The 23,430-nt window shown below is 49.8% G+C and overlaps 1 long non-coding RNA gene across 1 annotated transcript in view; it reads right to left on the bottom strand.

The window, feature by feature from the left end:
• LOC138515569 (uncharacterized) overlaps positions 1-23,430 on the bottom strand; it is a 79,037-nt gene that overhangs the window by 12,966 nt on the left and 42,641 nt on the right. Inside the window, exon 3 of the long non-coding RNA XR_011282080.1 lies at positions 4,836-4,855. This is a non-coding gene — a long non-coding RNA (uncharacterized lncRNA). The remainder of the gene's footprint in view (positions 1-4,835; positions 4,856-23,430) is intronic.

Genomic DNA, 23,430 nt, shown 5'->3' with positions numbered 1-23,430 from the left:
TCAGGTGCCAGCCCACCTAGGCGTGACCATATTTTTTGATTAAGGAAATCTAACACCATACACATTCTGTGCATGATATCATTACCCATGTAAAAGTCATGTTGTGTCCCACTCACTATCCAAACATTATGGTGAATTGTTTTTTGTCCAAAACTAATCTTCAGCATGCATCTGCCTGCAATTCGGTTTTCAAAGTCTGGACTGTCCAAACCAGAGACATAATGGTTTTTAAATCTAAATTTCGGGATCTCCTCCCTTGCCATTATTTTTTGCAGCAATTTCTCATTAATAAAGCTTCTTTCCTGTTCAAGCGCTAAAGTGGCTTTTATTCTTTTAGAATAGTCATTTATACCAATGTGAACCCATGGTTGCTCATCTTCCATGTGTATTTCAGCAAGAGTGGTGATGTGTTTTTCTGTATCTGTTTTAGGAGCAGTATTCTGTTTGCATGTCTTTTCTTTTAAATAAAAAAGTAATGTGTGCTCATCTATGGCAGTTTGCCATTTTTTCCTTGGGCCTAAATATATTTGTACAGATTGTTTCTCATCTTCACTCTGCATTTTATCTTGACACATCAAGATAACAGTGACGCTAGGTATACAGCTATTCTGGAGATATACCTCTACTTTATCATTTGTTTTGGCAACGGTGTGACACTCATTTATATTGCTGTTTTGTGATTTTAGTTTCTTAGGTGTCAATGCTTTGTTGGTCAAGGACCACAGTACTCCATTCACCCCATCTATGAGAGGAGACAATCTTTTCAGGCAATCTGTTCCCATCATAAATGGAATTTCACAAATAGATGTGATCAATACCTCCTGTTTCATTCTGTGTTTTCCTATCTTTATGTCAACCTCGGTAACACCTATAATAGGCACCTCGTCCCTGTTAAAATTATGCACTGGACCTTCACTTTCCTTCACTGTGATCTGATTCTGTGGGGATCTCCCTTCATTGGCACTCTTTACCAATTCTTTAGGCATAATTGTGGCCTGTGTGCCAGTGTCAATCATTGCAAATGTATTGCATTTCTCTTCTATAGTGATGGGAGCATAATACCTGTGTTCAACTTCCTCTAACACACATAAGAAGTGTGAATTCTTACTGATTTCAGGACTCACCTTTCTCAGGCCTTTTTCACTTTTGGCTAAACACATTGGTAAATGGAAAGACATTTTTCCCTCCTTTTTGCCCATTTCTGTGTGAGAAACTTTATTAATTGCTGCATGTTCAGAGGTTTTTTGGAGTGTGGCCACTGTTCGCCCATCCATCCAGGTATCATCAGAGGTCACATTACAATCCTCCAACTGAACATGTGTAACGACATCACTTGGCAATTTGTCATTGTCTAACTCTGTGCATTTCTGATCATTTAGTGTGGTATCAGCCCTTTTAACTTCTTCAAAAATATGTGGCTCAAAGAATTCTTCAGGTGTTTGACCTGTACCCTCCTTTTGAGTATTTATTTTTTCTGCCTGTGTTTGGTTATTGTTCTGATTGCCCAGGGAAGGAGTTATAGCATCCCCACTTACTCCCTGTTCACTGGTATTCCTCATGCATGAGTCATTTTTCTTAAATCTGTCTCTTTGTTCTTTTGGAATTTTAGGTTTTCCTGTTTCATTTGTACAAATCTTCAATGTTTGATTTTGCTCTAGGTTAAACCGAACTTATTTTTTAAAGGTATTTGCACTTCCTGTCACATGTTCATTCATCGGTATCTTTATTTTTGAATCTTTAGATTCATTACTATGGTCTTCTGCCCCCTCCTTTGATGACTGTTTTTGTGCTGTACAGAGCTTTCCTATTTGCTCAGCTAACATTTTCACTTGGGCCTCGAGACACTGGAATCTTTCCATCTTTCTAGAATCCTCTCTCTGTGGCCTAGATCGATATTGGTTGTTTTCCCCCTGATTGTGTCTATTCTGATACCTATCAGGGGAATGATTTCTACTGGGATTGTTCCTAACCTCTTGATTCATATGTGGAGGGGAGCGGGCTGCACCCATCCTTTGGTTGTAGTCCCCTGGTGGGGAATCATTGTACTGACATGGAGCGTAATTCATATTCTGCCTCATGTTCTGTCTCTCATGTTGTGGGTACTGACCCCTATGTTGACTCCCATTATCAGTAAATCGATCCACATATCGGGGTCTATCCTGATTACCATATATCATGGTGTTGGGATCAAATCTGCTCTGTGTCCCCAATGTCTGGTAGGGACCATTATTTCTTTGATCCTGATTTTGTCTCTGGTTATTGTTCATACCTGGCATATCAGACCAATAGCCTGCCCGGGGCCTATCTCCTAAGTACCTAGGTCTGATGTAGCTCTCCCTATTACTAGGATAATGTGATTGAAACATTGGTGCAGAAAGTGACGACCTTTGTTGATTACCCCTTTTTTCAGGTGTCAAATTATTTTTACCTGGACTTTGAGCAGACTCAAGGGACATTTTGGCTGACCTGATTTCCATCACTGTTGCTGAGGGTTCCTTGGATTTCGGTCTAGTGTCCTTCATTTTATCACTTTTTCTACCCTGACAATAGAGTACTTCATATAGTTTTGTGCTTTGGTGTACAATCCACTCAAGGGACTTGTCACAATCAAATTCACGGACCAACTGTGATATGATGTCTTTCTGTAGCCCATAGAAGTAGGCAGTTTTAAATTCATTAGAATTGGGGTCAAACGATACATCAAAGCGAGAAAATGCTCTTTTTAAAGTCTTGTAAAAACTGGCGAGGGGATGTATTAGGCCCAGCAGTGATTGTGTAAGCAACTTTCTTTGCCTCCTGCAATGACTGGAAAGGAGAAAAATGATGCCTAATCTCTTTTCCAAACTCTGCCCATGTCATATTCAGCTGTTCATTCAATCCCCTTATGATACTGGCTGTGGGAGCATCTAGAGTTAAATGAAAATACTGTCTGTATTGTTCCTTAGGTATCTGGAGGGCTTTAAATATATCATGCACTGCTTCTAAGTGATCCTCAATGCAGCATTCCCCTCCTTTTTTAAATGGTTTGATCAGGGCTTTGATGGATTTCATTATCTTTATGGGGCAACTTGTTGCAATGCACAGAATTGCGCTACTTGGTGATTCAACCCTGGTTTCAGGTGTACGGGATTGGTGGCGGCCCCCAATGGGTGTATCAAATCCCCCAAGGGCGCTGCAACCAAGTTCAGTCACCGGCCCAATCACTGGGGCACTAGCTCTTTGGGTAGAAATAGGATACACCTCAACTCCATTGAATGTGGTGCCCTGCCGTCTATCCTGGGACCTGGGAATGCACATTTGCGGTTCCAATTCCTTACACTTCTTAAGGAGCCTATCTGCCTCTTTTTGCAAATAGTTGTTTTCATCACTCATTTTATTAATTACCTCCTGCATGTCGCACATTTACATTTGGTATTCATTGAATTCTTTGTTTCTCTTGTCTCTTTCTTGAAACATTTTAACCATTTCCTTTTCTGCATTTTGGAGATCACTTTCCTTTTCATAATGTTCCTTTTGTAAAACCTGCATTTCTGAAACAATCTCATCTTTATCTTGTCTAATGTGGTTCACCAATGCTTTTAAATGTACCAATTCTTGTTCACTGTCCTCACACTGTTATTTGCTTTTGGACAATTGAATATCAAGGTCTCTACATTTTAACTGCATGTCTTTTTGATACCCTTCTAATTCTGCTCTTAACATTTCCTCCTTTTTACTTGCCCCAACAGGCTTTTAACCTGTTAATCAGCTTATTATCATTTTCTTGCATTCGCAGGGACCTATTCAAAATAAAGCAGGTCTTGGTGCATAGCCGTATCAGACAATCTTTCTCTGCATGTTTATCAGCTGCATTTAATAATCTCAGAAGGCAGACCTGAATTATGCTGCCTTCTGCAAATATTTTGTCTAGTGGTTCTTTCTGCACTTCACCATAGATGCGGTTGTGCCATTCTGTGGCATTATTCGATGACCATGTCCCATGTGCATATAACTTTGCCTCTAAATATTGCACTTGTTCTGAGAACCTGGCTTCTATTTGAGACATTCTGAAATTCGTTTTTAGTGACACACTGCTATCATGAAATGGGTTCCCTCTAATGGACAGATGGTAGTGTGAGACACACTTGCCACGCCCAGTAGGTGCTTAGGATCACTTTCCCGGCCAGCAATGCACCATAAATATGTTGGATATTTTGTGTAGATTTGGGGTCTGGCGGTATTTTCTTACCGCCAAAAATAATGGTAATTTGGTGATGCCTACTCCTTGCATTTAGATTGGGTTTGGCCTTATTTCCTTTCAGTGACCATTCCTTATTACATTATATAGGATCATTTAGTGGTATACATTATTGTTAGTGGTTTAGTAGTGAGCATACTTTTTCTGTTTTATTTGTGGCCCCAATATACACAAAACCCTTCTTATTCTTAGACTGTTCTTGTGATCTATAGAGGCTTCGGACCTACATTCAGAAACACCACAGTTTCACATATAGCATTCTCAACAACCTGTGGTATTATCATTAATTTATATACATTAGTGAACTATGTTTCCATGGCCTCTTTAATGGTTCATGTACGCCCAGCAATGTCTATTCTATTAAATCCAACTCAGACACCATGCACTGAGTAGAAACACGCACACAGCTATTTATCATTTCTAGTGCTATTATTCCATCTGCATAGGAAACATGACACCTGTATTACCTAAAAATCTTCCCCCTCTCCCGAAATATTATTCTAAATGCACCAAGAAAAAACAAAACAAAAACACTCTACACGATTCATGTGCATGACATTTGTAATATAAACAGTTGCATTTCAAAATAATACCTTACCCTTTTTGCTGCCATGTTATCTGTAACAAACAGAAGAGAAAAATAAATACAGCAACAAAACGAAATTCACTCCACATTATTTGTAACAAGAAGAAGATAAAAACAAAAAAAATACAGCGACAGAACAAACTTCACTTTGTCAATTAAACAAAGGGGATTCCCTTGGCTGCTGCCTGATATTTATAGAAGGTCATCCGTACAGCATACAATAACCTCAATTCACTTGGATAATTACCAATTTTCTGTCCCCCATGCGACCTCCCTTTGCACGCCTCCGAGGAATGGGCCCAGGGTTGTCTTCGTAATCTTGAAAGCCTGAAGTGCACAGCGAAAACATGCAGACATCTGCAGTTCTCAAGCCGGTGCTAAGTGAGACTGGGAATGCCTCCTCACAGCCCAGTCTCAGATGGTCCATGTCAGCAGCTCAGCAAAAAGCCATCTCAACTTTTTTCTGTCAGACTTTCCCAGCAAACCTCTGTCTCGTCCCCCTCTGCTTACGTGGAACCACTGCAGATACTCTGCGCCAATCAAATTTTAAAAGACCGTACCACCCTTCCTTCCACAATAGGTAATTTTTTACAGTAAGAAACTGTAGCTAAACTCATTTCCTGGCATGCAGATTCTGCTTTCTGCAAACACAGTGAACAAAGAGAAAAGAAAAACAAATCCAAATGCACGTTTAAAATGAATCTCAGAACATGTATTTCTACCTCATTTTCCACATGGAGAGTACATTATAGTGTTAATGAGTTAGTACTAGTGATCAGTATTTGTTAATTAAGACAGTCAATTAGATAGCTAATGTAGTCTCCTGTGAATGAGGTATTTCAAGTAAGAGAAAAAGAAAATATATATATATATATATATATATATATATATATATATATATATTCAGTGAAAAAACTTTGTTAAAGGGACGTTATGGTTAAGTTGCGCTACTAAAAACCTATGAAATTCAGTGAAAAAACTTTGTTAAAGGGACATTATGGTTCCAAGTAAAACCGAAAAACCCTTGAAATTCGCCAGGTATGGTAAGCTAAGCAACCATAACTCGCGCCAGCACCGTGCACTGCTAAGACTAACACCCAGGACATCAAAGATGACATCACAAATGTCATTGATGACATCACTGATGACATCACATGTGTATGTAGTTTTCATGAAATATGTGTACAAGGGATTCTTATTATAATGTTGCGAAAAATGTGTCAAGGATCATTGCAATAAATATCATACCCTAATTAGTGCATTTAACGATGCATTGATATAAATAGCATTCTATTATGGGGTTCTATCTAGTATACTAAGCTACTCATACAGAAACATAACATTGTGTGCAGCGTACAAGATGAAGGTATAATATTCGTAATGTTAATATGTTGAATAATGAAATGATAATTGTTTTCTTAATAGATTTTTGTGTACTGTGAAATATGTAATAAGTAGCTAATAAAACACATGTATTACATGATATGATATGATATGATATGATATGATATGGCATTTGTAACGCGCCTATACACAAGTGTTTCAAGGCGCGACTAGGCAGGGAGGGGGGAACAAGGGGAAGACAGACAACGATCCTACTAGGCCAGGTATCATTCAGACCGCGCAAGTGCAGGGGTAGGGAGAAGTGCAAGGGGAAGGGGAGGGGGAAGTGCAGTACAAGTAGGTAGGATAAAAATAAATAAATAAATAGGGCCAGCTGGTGGCAAGTGCAAGGTAAGTGCAGACAAGTGCTGGGAAGGGGGGGCTGTAGGGATACAGAGACAGTCCCGCATTGCAGGGGATGCCAGGGAGGCAGTGCAAGTGGAGAGTGGCTGGGCCCAGGACCGAGGTCGGTGAGGGTGGCCCAGTTGCAGATTCAGTGCAATTTCAGTGTAGAATTTAGCAGGGGAGAGGGACAGAGAAGGCAGAAGCAAAGAAGGAAGGTTTTGAGGTGCTTCCGGAACCGGAGATGGTTCTCCTCAAGTTTCAAGGAGGCAGGAAGGCTGTTCCAGAGGGAGGCCCCTGCCGCAGAGAGAGATCTACCCCCAGCTCGTTGCTTTGACAAGCGGCTGACCCTGAGGGAGTTGGAGACGGATGAGCGAAGGGCTCGGGAAGGAAGATATTTAGGAAGAGAGAGTTGAAGGTATTTTGGCCCCAGGCCCCAGAAGGCCTTCTGGATAATACAGAGGGTTTGTGGAAGGCCTTGTGGATAATTGCATTACTATAGACAAAACACAAAGACACAAGAACAGATACCAATATGGGTATATACAGGGAAAGTGAAGTTAGCAAAAAGCACAAGTAGTAGCAGAAACAATTCATAACTTAACTGATTATTTTCATGCAAATAAATGATTGCTCTGTTTCAAAGCTGCTATTTACCCTATGTATATGTATCACTTCATGTGATTGGACCCTAAGGAAAGTAGTGTGAGTACAATGTATACAAATATGACCATATACAGGGAAAGTACAGCCATAAGAAAAATTAGAACTATCAGAAAGTGCTCATAAGTTTATTGATTATCTTTATGCCCAAAAAGGATAGCTGTCTTTCAAGCTTGTGTTTTCCCGTATGTATATGTTTCATATGATGTGACTGGACTCTAAGGGAATTACTGTAAGAACCTACTTGAAGGATACGTCTACAAATAAAATAAATGTTTTAGTTTATGACTGTTACTGAAGAAAACCATGTGGCCTAGATATGTCAGCAAAAGAAAAAAGAGTGAGCAGACATGTGAAGTCATCAGTGATGTCATCAATGACATTTGTGATGTCATCTTTGATGTCCTGGGTGTTAGTCTTAGCAGTGCAAGGTGGTGGCGCGAGTTATGGTTGCTTAGCTTACCATAACTGGCAAATTTCAAGGGTTTTTCGGTTTTACTTGGAACCATAATGTCCCTTTAACCAAGTTTTTTCACTGAATTTCACAGGTTTTTAGTAGCGCAACTTAACCATAACGTCCCTTTAACAAAGTTTTTTTACTGAATTTCACAGGTTTTTAGCAGCGCAACTTAACCATAACGTCCCTTTAACAACGTTTTTTTACTGAATTTCGTAGGTTTTTAGTAGTGCAACTTAACAATAATGACTTTCACTTTATATACATATCATATGGAACTGACTGAATCTCTTCTACTGAACTTGATGTCCGCGAACTCATTTAATGTTCGCGGACATGTTCGAAGAACAGTACCACTACCTAAAAAACTCTGGGGGGGTATGTTTGATTGTTATATCATACCATAGGAACATTTAACAAATTTAAAAAAAAAGCACACAAACACATTATATGTACTAATACATAAGAAATGTAACCCATATATACAACACACTAACCATTCATTTAAATGCACTATGTTCTAAAATGGAATATACCACAAGAAAATAAATTGGCTTCCAACATAATTACCTCACAAACACAACAGAACTGAGAACAAGAGCAGACCCACTGAGTACATAGGACATATCTTACCTGAAATAGTAAGTGTACTTAATTGTATTCATATATTTATAAACTTTCTGTATTAGATAAAAAAATATATTATCTTTTTTTTTTCTCTCACAGAAATGTCTAGTACTCTGGAATGGCTAGAGGAACATTTCCCACATGAAGAAATGTCACAAGATAGTGAAACTAATGGTAAACACTTTATAATATAAACCATTTAATTATTATTATTTTGTATACATTTAACATATATATATATTTTTTTGTACAGAGCATACCAAAATAGAAAATACTTCAGAAAAACCTGTTATGGATAACACTTTTCACAGTATAGAAGAAAAAATGGATTTATTGTTGACTAATTTTAATAATTTGAAAACTTTTGTGGAAGATCATTTTAAACCAAAAACCTCGTACCATTGCCCCACATGTACTTGTCCCTCCTCACCATATCCCAGTCAATTATCCCCAAACCCTCTCCATAACCCAAAACGTTTTGATGAGACTTCCATCCCTTCTTCACCTAATAACAATCATGATGAAACCCCTAATTCTCCTGTTTTTGTTTCTGTTTCTGCCTCACCTTCTCTGTCATAAATTATTAATATATGTTAAATAAAGTTTAATTTTTATATTGTGTTGTAAATAGATTCTTTTTTTTTTTAAACAATGTAGGTGTCCGCGGACAGTGCAGGTGTTCTGAAATGTTCGTAAATAAACAAAATGGAGGTGTCCTGAAGAACACTATACCTGTTCGTACTGTTCGCTAGCAAGATGAAACTATTCTAAGAACACACGCAGTGTCCTGAAATGTTCGTAAAAAAAAAAAATGATAGTGTCCTAAAGAACACTATGAGGGTAATTCATAGAAATTCGCACAAAAATGGCGCACGCGGCTGGCACACAGTGTCCCCGTGCGATACACTGCGCCAGCCGCGTGTGAAAAAATCCTTTTCATCGCACAGCGAATTCATGGATTTTAGCCTCCGAAACCAGCCGTGGCGCAGAGTGGCGCAGCGACCCTGCAGCAGCGCCAGTTACGCCCCCAAGAACGTCCTCGCGCAAGGAAAAGCCTTCAAAATTCCCAAATCGTCGCAAAGGGCTGCGCTAACCCTGGACCAGTTCACAGGGCTGCCAAACAGCAAACGCCAAGCGGGGCACGTGTATTTCAGTGGTTCTCGGGAAGTTTCACACGCGATTGTCCTGGGTATGTGTACATCAGGGGTGCGTGGGAAGTAACACACGCGATTCCATCAGGGCAGGTGTATTCCAGGGGTGCGCGGGAAGTACCACACGCAAAAACAGCAGGGTACGTGCATTTCAGGGGTGCGCGGGAAGTATCACACGTTATTCCATCAGGGTACATGTATTCCAGGGGTGCGCAGGAAGTATCACACGCAAAAGCAGCACGGTAAGTGTATTCCAGGGGTGCGCGGGAAGTATCACACGCAAAAGCAGCAGGGTACGTGTATTTCAGGGGTGCGCAGGAACTATCACACGCAATTCCATCAGGGTACGTGTATTCCAGGGGTGCGCGGGGAGCACCACACTTGAATTGCACATGTGGGTCCTCCCAGGTGTACCCTCTACACCCTCCACGGCCCCTGCAGGTGGCCCACACCACAGGGGCCTACCCTGCACATGTCCCGCAGGCAGCCCATCCACCATGCCCATGCCCCCCAGCCAACCCACATGTCACCCTGCACTACTGCCCACCAACTCATGTCCCCCTGCACCCTCAGCCCCCAGCATCCAGGGGCACCCTCCACCAGGCCCCCACTCATGTCCAACTCATGTCTCCCAGCACCCCCACCCCCCAGCAGTGCAGGGGCACCCTCCACCAGGCCCCCACTCATGTCCCCCTGCACCCCCACCCCCCAGCAGTCAGGGGCACCCTCCACCAGGCCCCCACTCCTGTCCAACTCATGTCCCCTTGCACCCCCACCCCCCAGCATCCAGGGGCACCCTCCACCAGGCCCCCACTCATGTTCAACTCATGTCTTCCAGCACCCCCACCCCCCAGCAGTGCAGGGCACCCTCCACCAGGCCCTCACTCATGTCTCCCATCAACCCCACCCCCAGCAGTCAGGGGCACCCTCCACCAGGCCCCCACTCATGTCCCCCTGCACCCCCACCCACCAGCATCTAGGGGCACCCTCCACCAGGCCCCCACGCATGTCTCCCATCACCCCCACCCCCCAGCAGTGCAGGGGCACCCTCCACCAGGCCCCCACTCATGTCCCCCTGCACCCCCACCCCCCCAGCAGTGCAGGGCACCCTCCACCAGGCCCCCACTCATGTCCCCCTGAACCCCCACCCCCCCGCAGTCAGGGGCACCCTCCACCAGGCCCCCACTCATGTCCCCCTGCACCCCCACCCCCCAACAGTCAGGGGCACCCTCCACCAGGCCCCCACACATGTCTCCCTGCACCCCCACCCCCCAGCAGTGCAGGGCACCCTCCACCAGGCCCCCACACATGTCTCCCAGCACCCCCACCCCCCAGCAGTGCAGGGCACCCTCCACCAGGCCCCCACTCATGTCCAACTCATGTCTCCCACCACCCCCACCCCCCAGCAGTGCAGGGCACCCTCCACCAGGCCCCCACTCATGTCTCCCATCACCCCACCCCCCAGCATCCAGGGGCACCCTCCACCAGGCCCCCACTCATGTCCCCCTGCACCCCCACCCCCAGCATCCAGGGCACCCTCCACCAGGCCCCCACACATGTCCCCCACCACCCCCATGCCCCAGCAGTCAGGGGCACCCTCCACCAGGCCCCCACTCATGTCCCCCTGCACTCCCACCCCACAGCAGTCAGCGGCACCCTCCACCAGGCCCCCACACATGTCTCCCTGCACCCCCACCCCCCAGCAGTGCAGGGCACCCTCCACCAGGCCCCCACACATGTCTCCCAGCACCCCCACCCCCAGCAGTGCAGGGCACCCTCCACCAGGCCCCCACACATGTCCCCCTGCACCCCCACCCCCCAGCATCCAGGGGCACCCTCCACCAGGCCCCCACTCATGTCTCCCATCACCCCCACCCCCCAGCATCCAGGGGCACCCTCCACCAGGCCCCCACACATGTCTCCCAGCACCCCCACCCCCCAGCAGTCAGGGGCACCCTCCACCAGGCCCCCACTCATGTCCAACTCATGTCTCCCAGCACCCCCACCCCCCAGCATCCAGGGGCACCCTCCACCAGGCCCCCACACATGTCTCCCATCACCCCCACCCCCCAGCAGTCAGGGGCACCCTCCACCAGGCCCCCACTCATGTCCCCCTGCACCCCCACCACCCAGCAGTCAGGGGCACCCTCCACCAGGCCCCCACACATGTCTCCCAGCACCCCCACCCCCCAGCAGTGCAGGGCACCATCCACCAGGCCCCCACTCATGTCCCCCTGCACCCCCAACCCCCAGCAGTCAGGGGCACCCTCCACCAGGCCCCCACTCATGTCCAACTCATGTCTCCCAGCACCCCCACCCCCCAGCAGTGCAGGGCACCCTCCCTCCACCAGGCCCCCGCACATGTCTCCCAGCACCCCCACCCCCCAGCATCCAGGGGCACCCTCCACCAGGCCCCCACTCATGTCCCCCTGCACCCCCACCCCCCAGCAGTGCAGGGCACCCTCCACCAGGCCCCCACCATGTCCCCCTGCACCCCCACCCCCCCGTAGTGAGGGGCACCCTCCAACAGGCCCCCACTCATGTCCCCCTGCACCCCCACCACGCAGTAGTCAGGGGCATCCTCCACCAGGCCCCACACATGTCTCCCTGCACCCCCACCCCCCAGCAGTGCAGGGCACCCTCCACTAGGCCCCCACACATGTCTCCCAGCACCCCCACCCCCCAGCAGTGCAGGGCACCCTCCACCAGGCCCCCACTCATGTCCAACTCATGTCTCCCAGCACCCTCCCCCCCCAGCAGTGCAGGGCACCCTCCACCAGGCCCCCACACATGTCCCCCAGCCAACATGTCATCACAATCTAGATCCCTGGCCCTTATGGTCAGCCTCCAAATGTCAAACACCCACCCGAGTATTGCATCCACCCACTTAGAAATGGCAATAACATGATAGAACCCCAATTGCAAGTTTGGAAATGAACACATGTCCCTCACATACACCCAATGGGTGTCAGTGAATGTCAAAACCCATATCATGATATGCATGAAACCAATGAGATGATACTACACATTGAAGTTTGAAGAAAAAATATGTATTAAAAGCAACATAAATTGATTCAAAAATAAACAAACAATAATGTGAATTTAAAAAAAATAAACCAGCATGTCCGTGAAATAATGCACTATGCAATCATAATCCAAAGGAAAGGTGTCCAAAGTCACAGTCCACAAAAGTAAATCCAATCGAAAACCATTGCTCCATGGGTAAATCATAAAAAAAAAACGAAAATCCAACAGTCAACTATATACAGGTAAACAATCCAGGGTCCATGATCCCAACAGAAGAAATGAAACCTTTCTAATAACACTACCTAATAAAAAAAACGATATACAAAAATGTGGCCCATTGTCCAAAAGGTCCAAAAAAATGCAAAACCAAAGGAAACCTAACACTAACTACAGAACTATTTAGGGCAGCGGGCTAGTCCGACGGCTCACTTCGGGATGTTCCGGGCCAGGGCGTCATCGAACTCCTGCTCAATGTCCCAGAGGCGGTCCTCCTCCATGGCCCCGAGGGTCCGCAGGGCCGTCGACATGTTCACCTCCAACTCCCTGCGGATTGCCTCAAGGCACTCAGCCCGCCTCAGGGCCCCCCGCATGGAGTTCTCCGCCCTGACCAACGTGAGCCGTGCCTCTTCCGCCCGCTGCTGCTCCGCATCTATGGCGTGGCCCAACCGCTGCCCCACGGAAGACACTTCCCGTCCTGGGTCCTCCTGCCCTCCGGCCGATGCCTGCCCCTCCGATGTCGAAGGCCCCGAGCCATCATGGCTCCCACCACGTTGCTGCTGCTGCTGTGCCTCTGTCTGTGCACTGCCTCCTGCTGCCTGCACATCCTCCACTGGCTGGGGTGCAGTCGTTGATGTGGCCACCCCTGATGGACGTCCGACTCCCTACTGTGGCAGGGATGCCTCCTCCACCAGCCTGGCCGCACTGTCAGAGGCAGCTCCACAGGGCACCCAGGTGACTAATGGGTGGGAAGATGGCACGGAGGACGACTGGCGCATACGGGGTTCAGTTGAGGAGGGGGTCATAGCAAGCCCCATTAAACGGAGAAATCCGGCCTGGGTGAACTGTCCCAGTAGGCCGACGCAGTCAACGAGCCATTCGAGATGACGTGCAGTCTCCTCATGAAAAGACTGCAGGTTACCTCACATGGCCCGTTGACGCAAAGCCACACCAGTCAGGACAGGCTCAACACGGACCCGGATAGCCACGTCCGCAGGCAGAGGAAGGCCAGTTGTCGTGAGCTCATCCCCTGCCTGAAAACGGGTCTGGACGTAGGCATCCCTACTGGTGCAAGATGATGCAGTGACAGGATCAGGGACAGGATTGCACACAGGCACCTCTGCGGCGACCTGTGCTGCCTCCTGTCCCTGGTCCTGCACTGCACCACTAGCACCAGTGGAATTCCCACCTCCAGACCCCGTCTCTGTTGCTTGCACGGCCTCCTCCTCCACCAAACCCCCCACCAACCTGGATGACTCCGTGCCATCTTCCCCCGTTGGGCCCTGTGGGGTCCCAGCTGCCCCTTCTGCTGCGAGGAGTCCAACACCGATCTCTGCCTCTTGGACCTCCCCCCGGCAGCTGCGGCCTGGGATGCGGCACCGGACTCCTCACTCCCCGACGAGATCACAACCTGGGAGGGGAGCCGGGCCTTGCGTCTCCGGCTGGCGGTGCGATCCCCGGCGCTGTGCTCCACAGCACCTTCTCCGCCCTCTTCATCAGTTGACGCTGCAGACAGGGAGAAATAAAACACAGGCATATGGGCACTGTACAATGGACACATACACACATGACAGTTGTACATGAGTGGCATTGGCAAACCTCAGACATGGCATCACAATCGGCAACCCACATGTCATTTCAACTTGCACACATGAGCCATACCACAGCCATATCGCAACTGCCAGCACCATCCATACACATACAACAGCATGAGCAGGCAAAGGTGAGCCAGACATCACATGCAACACAGGGAGTGCACTACACATGCACGCATACCACCACACTTGCATGCATGTGTACACCTCTGCCAACTGTCGCAGTGTTCAGATGGGCATCCATGTCACATCTGCCAATCAGGCTTTCACATCCCGCTGTCACATGCATCCATGTTGCATCACTGTTGCACCCTTGTCAAATACACACACATGCACATGTACACAGTTCTGATACATGCAGCTGAAAACAACATACATGCGTGACATCACGAACATGCCTACTTACATACACATTCATCCAAACATGTGTGCCCACACAACTGCATTTGGCATGCAAGCCTACACACACAAGCACCATCCATGTCTCACCTCACACATGACAGCCCTTGCATGTGTTAGCCTCACGGCCCTGTACACCCCCACCCATACTCGGCCCCATACAAACAGATGTGCAACCTGCTCACTACTGGCACATCACCACACACACAGCTTACAATCATGATGCATGTACACTTACCGCTCAACTCCAGACGGGTCTGCCTCTCAAGGACCTGGACGTGGAGCGCTGGGGATATGCGTTCCAGGACCCTTATCTGATATTCCGACAAGGGGCCCCAGCGCCCCTTAGCATCTGCTGCCTTCAATAGGCACTGGGCCTTGTTGAGGGTCCTGGACCTGAAGTCCTCCCAGCGCTTCTTGACATGTTGGAAGTCGCGGACTGCCAACCCCTCCGCATTGATGGCAGTCACGATGTCCGTCCAGATCGGAGTCCGTCCTTCCTTGTCGGCGTGCACACTTCAGAAGAGGGCATCATACTGCCCCAGGACTTGCTCCACCAGGACACCAACTTCGGTGGCAGTGAAGCTGGTGCCCCTCTGCCTCTCTGGCCAGGGGTTGTCAGTGGTGCCAGATGTTGCAGTGCCCGACATGACAACCCCAGAGGCAGGAGTGGGTGGGCAACTGGGTCCTGGGGCTGGGCTGTGGAGCGATGGAATCCCAGTCGGGAGTCTTCGGTTCCAGCAGGGGTGGTCACAGCAACAGCACCCCTGGCTGATGTGCAGGCAGCAAATGGCAGGGCACGTGGGCAGCAGGCAGTCAGGCAGCAGAAGATGGCAGGTGGGAGCGTGCTCGGGGCTCTGGGGGGCAGTAATTCGGCTTTCTGGGCAGGAGCGTGGTCTTCCGTGTGCTTACGCATGGCCAGCTTGATGCGGAGTGATTTGGCAAGTGAAAATCCTGCACGTCTGCGTGTAATTCGAGTAAAGGCCCTTAGCGCGTAAGCGCGTCAGCACACGTACGTTAATTCATTGGCCCAAAGGCCCCCATGCGCATCTATGACGTCACGCGCATGGGCGTAGAGAATGGCGCGTGTAAACAAAAAGATACACGTCCGAGTGTCAAAGCGTGTAATTGGTGGAAATGGCCTCATCGCGTATGCGCGTCTGTGACGTGTGTATAAAAGGTACGTGTAGAACGCCATTTCCTTGTACATGCTTTTCGTGGAGAGCGAGTGGGTGAAATCTGTACTTCTTGTCGGTTCACACGCGATTTACTTCAAGGCGTTTCAAGTTCGTACTCCCTGTTACCTCTGACAGCTTTTTCTCTTTTCCTCTTTTTCCTGGGCCTGTTTCCTCAAACAGCGTTCCCTTCTACTGTTGTCCTGTCTCCTCAGACAGCGTACAATTCTTCTTTTGGCGGGGGTGTTGCCAACGCGCACAGGCGCATATTTTTCACGCTTTTGTTCCTGGCAGACGGTGAGTCGTGCACGTATTTAACATCTGTGCTTGCCCCGTGTGTCGCATACCCCTTCAGAAGTCATTCTAGGCTGCGTGTGACACGCATACGTTCATTCTTGTGTTTCCGGGTGCCACAGCGTAGTGCAGGTTTATTTTTCCACACACGTGGTCTAGGAGGGGTTGCGTGCACCTTACTTCCCTTTTTTGGGGTGCCTGTGCGTTGCGTGACCTGTCATCTTTCCCCAGGGGTGACATATAGCCTTACTAGAGCACTAGGGTACGATTACCATCTGGTACCCAACCCCTTTGACCCCCAATTGCCCAGGACAATAGTTCACAGCGACTCCCATACGCACAATAACATCAGTGCCATGGCTGGGAGGCGAACAAGCCGTAAGGGTGGCAAAGGTGGCCATGCCCCAAGTGGTGGACGTGGTGGATCCGGTAGGGGACGTGGCTGTGACTTGCAGGGTGCCCCTAGCCCCCCATGTGTGGACGACCAGTCAGGGACACCCATGCCCCCTCCCCTGGTTGAGGGTAATGTGGCTGACCCCATCCATGCTCAGCCCTTGTTGGACCAGCCCACTGTGGAACCAGACCTGGCACTGGGTGACTCCATGGCTGACTTCCAGGTCAGCAGGTCTAGGCCACATGCGCCGGTGCACGTTGGTGTCATCAGTCCACGTGGATCAGGGGCAGCTAGGCCATCTGCTGCCCCGCGTAGGCAGGCTGGGGAGGCTGCAGGGGCAGCTGCGGCTCCATCGACCCCACCTCTCACACACCCAGCCAGGACAGTGTCGGTCCAAGTCCATCCTGCTGACATTCCCCCTGACACCATCACACTTGAGCTAATGCCTGCACCAACTCCCATGCTGAGTGTGCAATCCCACACTCCTAGTATAAAGTCCACCGGGGCTCCTGCCACTAGTGTCCAGAGCGGCGTAGGACACTCACGATCCCCACCACCTTCCAAGCGGAAGAGGCATAGGACACTCAGGATCCACACCACCTTCCAAGCAGAAGAGGAAGAGTGCTCGTCCAGTAGAGGCTGATGCCCCAGACACGGCTACACAGTCGGCCCGTCAAGGAAGCCCAGCTTCAATGAGGCCGAACTGAATGCACTTGTAGAGTATGTGTCCGCACATGACCGCGAAATGGTGATTGTTGCAGGATCCAAGACCACACCTGCACAACATCTGGCACACTGGCAGACCATCGCGGACATCATAAGTGCCCTTGGAATCGTGAGGCGCACAGCTACTGAATGCTACAAGCGCTGGAATGACCTGAAGCGCAGGGCAAAAAATAAGCTGGCGTGAAGTCATGCCGCTACTCTAGTGACTGGAGGTGGGTCTCCAGCAGAGGACATAGAACTCACTCCACATGAGCATGTTGCTGGGACCTACGTCACGGAGGAACAGATCCAAGGCGTGGGAGAACTGGCAGATTACGAGGCATTGTCCGGTGAGTGCACATGAATGTGTGTGTCATCCCTGTGCATGGTGTGTGTGTGAGGGCTTCTGTTTGGGTGCCAGGTGAGGGTGTGTGTGCCTGAGTGGTTTGGGTCACCCATGTGCCTCATCCAATACATTCTGCACACCAGCATTTGGGTATAGCAGTATCCCTTCTGCCAACATTTGACATCTAGCCCAACACCACGCCAGTTGCCCTTGAAGTGTCATCTTGCCACAACATTGTTGCTTATTTTCCTCTGTTTATTCAGGCAGATTGCATACCACCACTTTTACTAGGCATTTCTCAGTCCTATTGTCACATGTCTGACATGGCGATGGTACAGTGGACTGGCTTTGTTTCCTGAATATGATTTGTTTAGACATGTCCCTGTGCTATAGGACCATTTTGGACTTGCAGCTCCAGGTTAAACATTTGAACTATTTCAATGAAAATAATCAATTTCATGAGCAAACTAGACTGAATTAACAATTGGTGCCCTCCTCTCCCTCTTCACTTTATGGCTAGGGTACATGCCATCTGTGTGATGGCATGTGTATTTGGCCTGCCAATCACAGGCCAATGTGTGATGCCACTGCTAGGCAGCATGGAGCAAATGTGCTCATCTTCCATCTTGGTGTCATCAATGTGTGCCATCTGCCTCCCCTTCACACGCAGTGACGGTGCATGCATGGGAGGGTTTTAGTCATGTGGGACATGTGTCAATCAAGTACTGTTTCTGTAGCTTCTCAGCCCTAATTGTGTGCCACAGTGCTAATGCCTGTTTCCATTTGTTTTTTTCATGTCTTTGCAGGGGATGACGCACTTGATACTGCTGTGGTTGTGGAGATGGTGCAGACCCAGGAGGGGTCTCAGGCCCGACCGACCACCAGTGAGAGACGTGGTGGGTGAGAACCCACAACTGCTGCAGATCGTGCTCTCAAGGGGTGTCTCTGGCTGCACCTCCCCCAAGCTGTATTCAGGTGTCGATTCGGATGATGAGACCTATGTGCCGTCGCAGGTGAGTGTTCCTGGGAGGGATTCTGTTCTGTCCGACCCACCTGCACCAGGGTTAGAACCCTCAATGAGGATGTCAGTGTTGGCAGGTACGCCTTTGGTGGTTACGGATGCAGGGTCACACTCCGCAACATCTGATCCTGTTCCTGGGCCAGCAGATCAGAGAGGGAATGCAGTCCTGCAGCCTCAGGCAGTGCCGGCACAGCAAGGCGCTGTTCGCCTTGCCCCAGACAGGTGTGGTGCCCGTCATACGCCACCTGGCAATACCGCATGGGAGCAATCCATATACGGTATGGCAACCCAACAGGAAGCATCATCAGAGATGATGGCTCAGGCCATGGATAGGGTGGCCACTTCCATTGTCCCCCCCGAAAGGCTGATGGAGCGACTACAGCAGGCAACAGACTCCATCTGCCAGTCACACAGGGAGGACATGTTGGTGTCCGACAGGGACAGGCGGGCGGCACTGGCGACTCTGCGGGAAGCCATTTCCATAGAGTCCCAGGGCCACAGGGAAGCCCTGAGGGTTGAACTCCTTCACCTCAGGACGACTCTTGTTGAGCTTGAGGCTTCAACAAACAGAAGGACAGAACAGCAGCTGGAGCGTCTCACACGTACGCTCTCAGCTGAGATGCAGGCAACTAGGGCGGAGGTCCGGGCATCCCGTGAGTTGTTGCATGGGGACCTACGCACAATTATCCTCCAGAACGAGACCTTCCACACCTGCATGCTTGCTGCCATGGAGGACCAGACTAGGGCTTTGCGTGGGCTGCCTCCCATAGTGCCACCACCTCCTGATGCAGCTGCAGAGGGTGAGGAGAGCGACAGCAGTGATTCTCTCACAATAGGGTAGCCGTGCAGGCCATAAGCCCAAGGAGGTGTTTTTTATCCCCAAGATCCACACAGGTGGGTTTTGGTGTGCACCCTGTCCTCGGACCTCCTGGGTGGCCTCCCCCACCACCCACCCCGGCCCATTAATGGCCATTTTTGATTTTTTTTTCTTTTTTCTTTTTTTAATTTTGGTTTTTTGGACAGTGTGTTGCCTTGTGTGGCTCCCGTGGGCATATGCTGTATTGTGGCTGGGCACATGCAGGCTTGTCATGAATTTGGGTCAGATGTTTGGGTTTGTGTGACACACACCCCTCCTGCTTCCCGTTTCCATGGGCTTGCAAAGGGTGTGCCCAAGTGACATTGACGTACATGGTGACGTTGGACTCCCATTTGATGTGTGGGCAGTCTGTAGTCAATACTGTGTATACATTCCTAGTGCATATTGTTGTTGTATTGTACACTGCATGGTGTATTGATATGTGCCTCTGCATCCATCTCATCCTCCTAATTTGCAGGTCCATTTCTCATGTCTTCACAAGGCGGTCTACCTTGGAACTGGAGTCCATGTTGTAAGCAGTGCACCTACACTCTTGCGTGGCGCTAACACTCTATACTTGGAAGTGTTCGAAGTGCTGGCATTATCAGGTAGTGAGGCTACCAATTTTTTAAGTCTGTAATGTCATGTTTAAGGTAGGTTGGAGGTTGTGTAGGTGATTGGTATTCTTGGTAAGTATTTGGTAATGTGTGTTGTAGGTCGTGCATTACTGTGAACATTTCATGTGTGGCCAGTTTCCATTAGGGACACTGTAGTTGGTGACACTTGGGGCATGTTGTGGGGATTAATTTGTTTGCTCTCACATTGCATGACATGCCATGGTGTGTTGTGTGGCCGTGCAAGTGGGTATTCATTTCTGCTGCATGGAAGTGTGTCTTTTGATGACACTGCATTGGTGGTGTTTGTGTAGGTAGGGATGCACACATTCTGACACTTCCACATGAACAATCTCAGGCTACTTTGGTTCTGACAGTTGACTGTCCCTTTGTTTGTCATAATTGTCAGGTCGAGTCATCATTGCTTATCAGATGGTATGTGCCAGGGCTGTGTGCACTCCACAGGGGTGTGATTTCTATGTGAAGTAATTAGCCACCAGCTGCGTACGGGCTACCTCACCCCGTGCCCTTTCCCCTCCCATGCGCAGCGGGCGTGCATGTGGTTGGGGATGTGGGGGCACCACCATGTCCACAGCCAGGCCCCGGCGTGTTGCAACATTGTGCAGGACACATGCTGCCACTATGATCCTGCACACTACTGGGGGTGCATATAACAGCTGCCCGCCAGAACGGTCAAGGGAGCGAAAGCGTGACTTGAGCACTCCGAATGTGCGCTCCACTATGCCCCGGGTTGCAATATGGGCTGTGTTGTATCTTACCTCGGGAGGCGTGATGGGGTTCCGAATTGGCGTCATCATGTGGGTGCTCAGAGGGTAGGCACTGTCCCCTGGTGAGGAGGTGATGGGTATCATTAGTGGGGTACTGACATAACTCTGCATCTGACATGCATGCATGTGCAGTGGCATTCATACTCACCAAGCAGCCATGTATCGCCATGCCGCCCAGCTTCTAGGTCCCGGCTTAGGGTAGACATTCGGTAAATGAAGCTTTCGTGGGTGGACCCTGGATAGTTGGCATATACTGAGGTGATGATTCCCTTGGCATTACATACTACCTGCACGTTGATGGAATGCCAGTGCTTGCGGTTCCTAGAGATGTGCTCAGATGACCTGGGGGGACGTAGTGCCACATGTGTGCAGTCAATGGCACCTAGCACTTTGGGGAATTGTGCCACACCGTAGAAATCCAGGGCGGCGGCCTGCCGTTCTGCAGGTGTCCTGGGCAGGTATATGTGCCTGCGGACTGATGGGCGTGCAGTGATGATGTTCAAGACCTGGTGTAGGCAGCTTGACTGCGTGGCTTGTGACAAACCACCCACTATGGCACTTGTCCGCTGAAATGATCCAGTGGCCAAGAAGTGCAGTACATTAAGGACCTTCTCCAGGGGGCTGAGTGCTTGGGAGCACAGGATGGGTGATGTGAGGTCATCCTGCCACTCACTGACCAGGTCCAGTATTATGTGTGGTAGAAACCTGTACCTCCCATACACCTGGTCATCAGGCATCCCAAAAAGGCTGGTTCTGGGAGTGAAAATTCGGGCCCTCACTATCCTCCTCCTCCTCCTTTGGTAACCCACCGCCACTGCTGCTAGGAACGGTATATTCATCCTGGCGTCTGAGCTAGTTTGTTGTCTGCGCGCACTTTTATGCTGCGCGGGTCGACGTACGCCTGCTTCATGCTGGCGTACGTGTTTCAGGATTGGACCATTTATTTTTTGGCGCGTTGTAGGCGACCGTGTGAATCTTCCCGCCCACCCCAGGAATACACGTAACACGCTCTCCCAGGCTCAGTCGCGAGTAAATATTCCCGCCCACCCCTGGAATACACAGACCCCACTCTCACAGGCCCAGTCGCGTGTGGAACTTCACGCGCACACCGAAATACACGTACCCTGCAAATTCGCGTGTGAAACTTCACACGCACCCCGAAATACACGTACCCAGGGCAATCGCGTGTGGAACTTCCCGCGAACCCCGTAATACACGTAGCCTGCTGGTATCGTGTGTGGAATTTCGCGCGGACCCATAATACACGTACCCTGATGGTATCGCATGTGAGACTACCCGAGCACCCCAGGAATACACGTACCCAGGAAAATCGCACGGCTGGGGGGTGGGGGTAATGGGAGACATGAGTGGGGGCCTGGTGGAGGGTGCCCCTGGATGCTGGGGGTGGAGGTGCAGGGGGACATGAGTTGGACATGAGTGGGGGCCTGGTGGAGGGTGCCCTGCACTGCTGGGGGGTGGGGGTGGTGGGAGACATGTGTGGGGGCCTGGTGGAGGATGCCCCTGGATTCTGGGGGGGTGGGGGTGCAGGGGGACATGCGTTGGTGATCAGTAGTGCAAAGTGACATGTTGGTTGGCTGGGGGGCATGGCCATGGTGGATGGGCTGCCTGCGGGACATGAGCAGGGGTGCAGGGTAGTCCCCTGTGGTGTGGGCGGCCTGCAGGGGCCATGGAGGGTGTAGAGGGAACACCTGGGAGGACCCACACGGTCAATTCACATGTAGTACTACCCGGCACCCCCGAAATACACGTACCCTGCTGAAATCGCGTGTGGAACATCCCGCGCACCCCGGAATCCACTACCCTGCAGAATTAGCGTGTGGAACTTCACGCGCACCCCGGAATACACGTACCCTGCAGGATTAGCGTGTGGAACTTCCCGCGCACCCCGGAATCCACGTACCCTGCAGAATTAGCGTGTGGAACTTCACATGCACCCCGGAATACACATACCCTGCAGGATTAGCGTGTGGAACTTCCTGCGCACCCCGGAATACACCTACCCAAGCCAATCGCGTGTGGAACTTCACACGCTCCCCGGAATACACGTACCCTGCAGAATTAGCGTGTGGAACTTCCCGCGCACCCCAGAATACACGTACCCAGACCAATCGCGTGTGGGACTTCCCGCGCACTCCGGAATACACGGACCCAGCCAAATCGTGTGTGGGACTTCCCGCGCAACCCGGAATACACGGACCCAGGCTATTCACATGTGGGACTTTCCTCGCAGCACAGAATGTACGCACACACTATTTTTCACACAGCGGGTGTCCGTGTTTGTCGCGTACCCCTTTGCACGTCATTTGTCTTAGAGGGCCACAGTATGTGACATTCATCATAGCTGTATATAGGTGCTTTTTGTTGGCGCACATTTTGGCACACATTTATTTCAGGGGCAGGGACACTACTGCCTGCTTTCTTGTGGCGGACGTGTTTGGGCCAGTGCGCTGGTTTGACCGTGCGCTGGTTTGCACTATTGGATTACATGAATACATGTTGTAGGCGAGCGTGTGGGCGTTCCGCGCACTTGCCT

Source organism: Ambystoma mexicanum, chromosome 6q (assembly GCF_040938575.1).
Source record: "Ambystoma mexicanum isolate Mex_15411 chromosome 6q, UKY_AmexF1_1, whole genome shotgun sequence".
Lineage (NCBI taxonomy): Eukaryota > Metazoa > Chordata > Amphibia > Caudata > Ambystomatidae > Ambystoma > Ambystoma mexicanum.
Note: the sequence above shows the minus strand (reverse complement) of the source record. Positions and strands in the feature narration are given on the sequence as shown.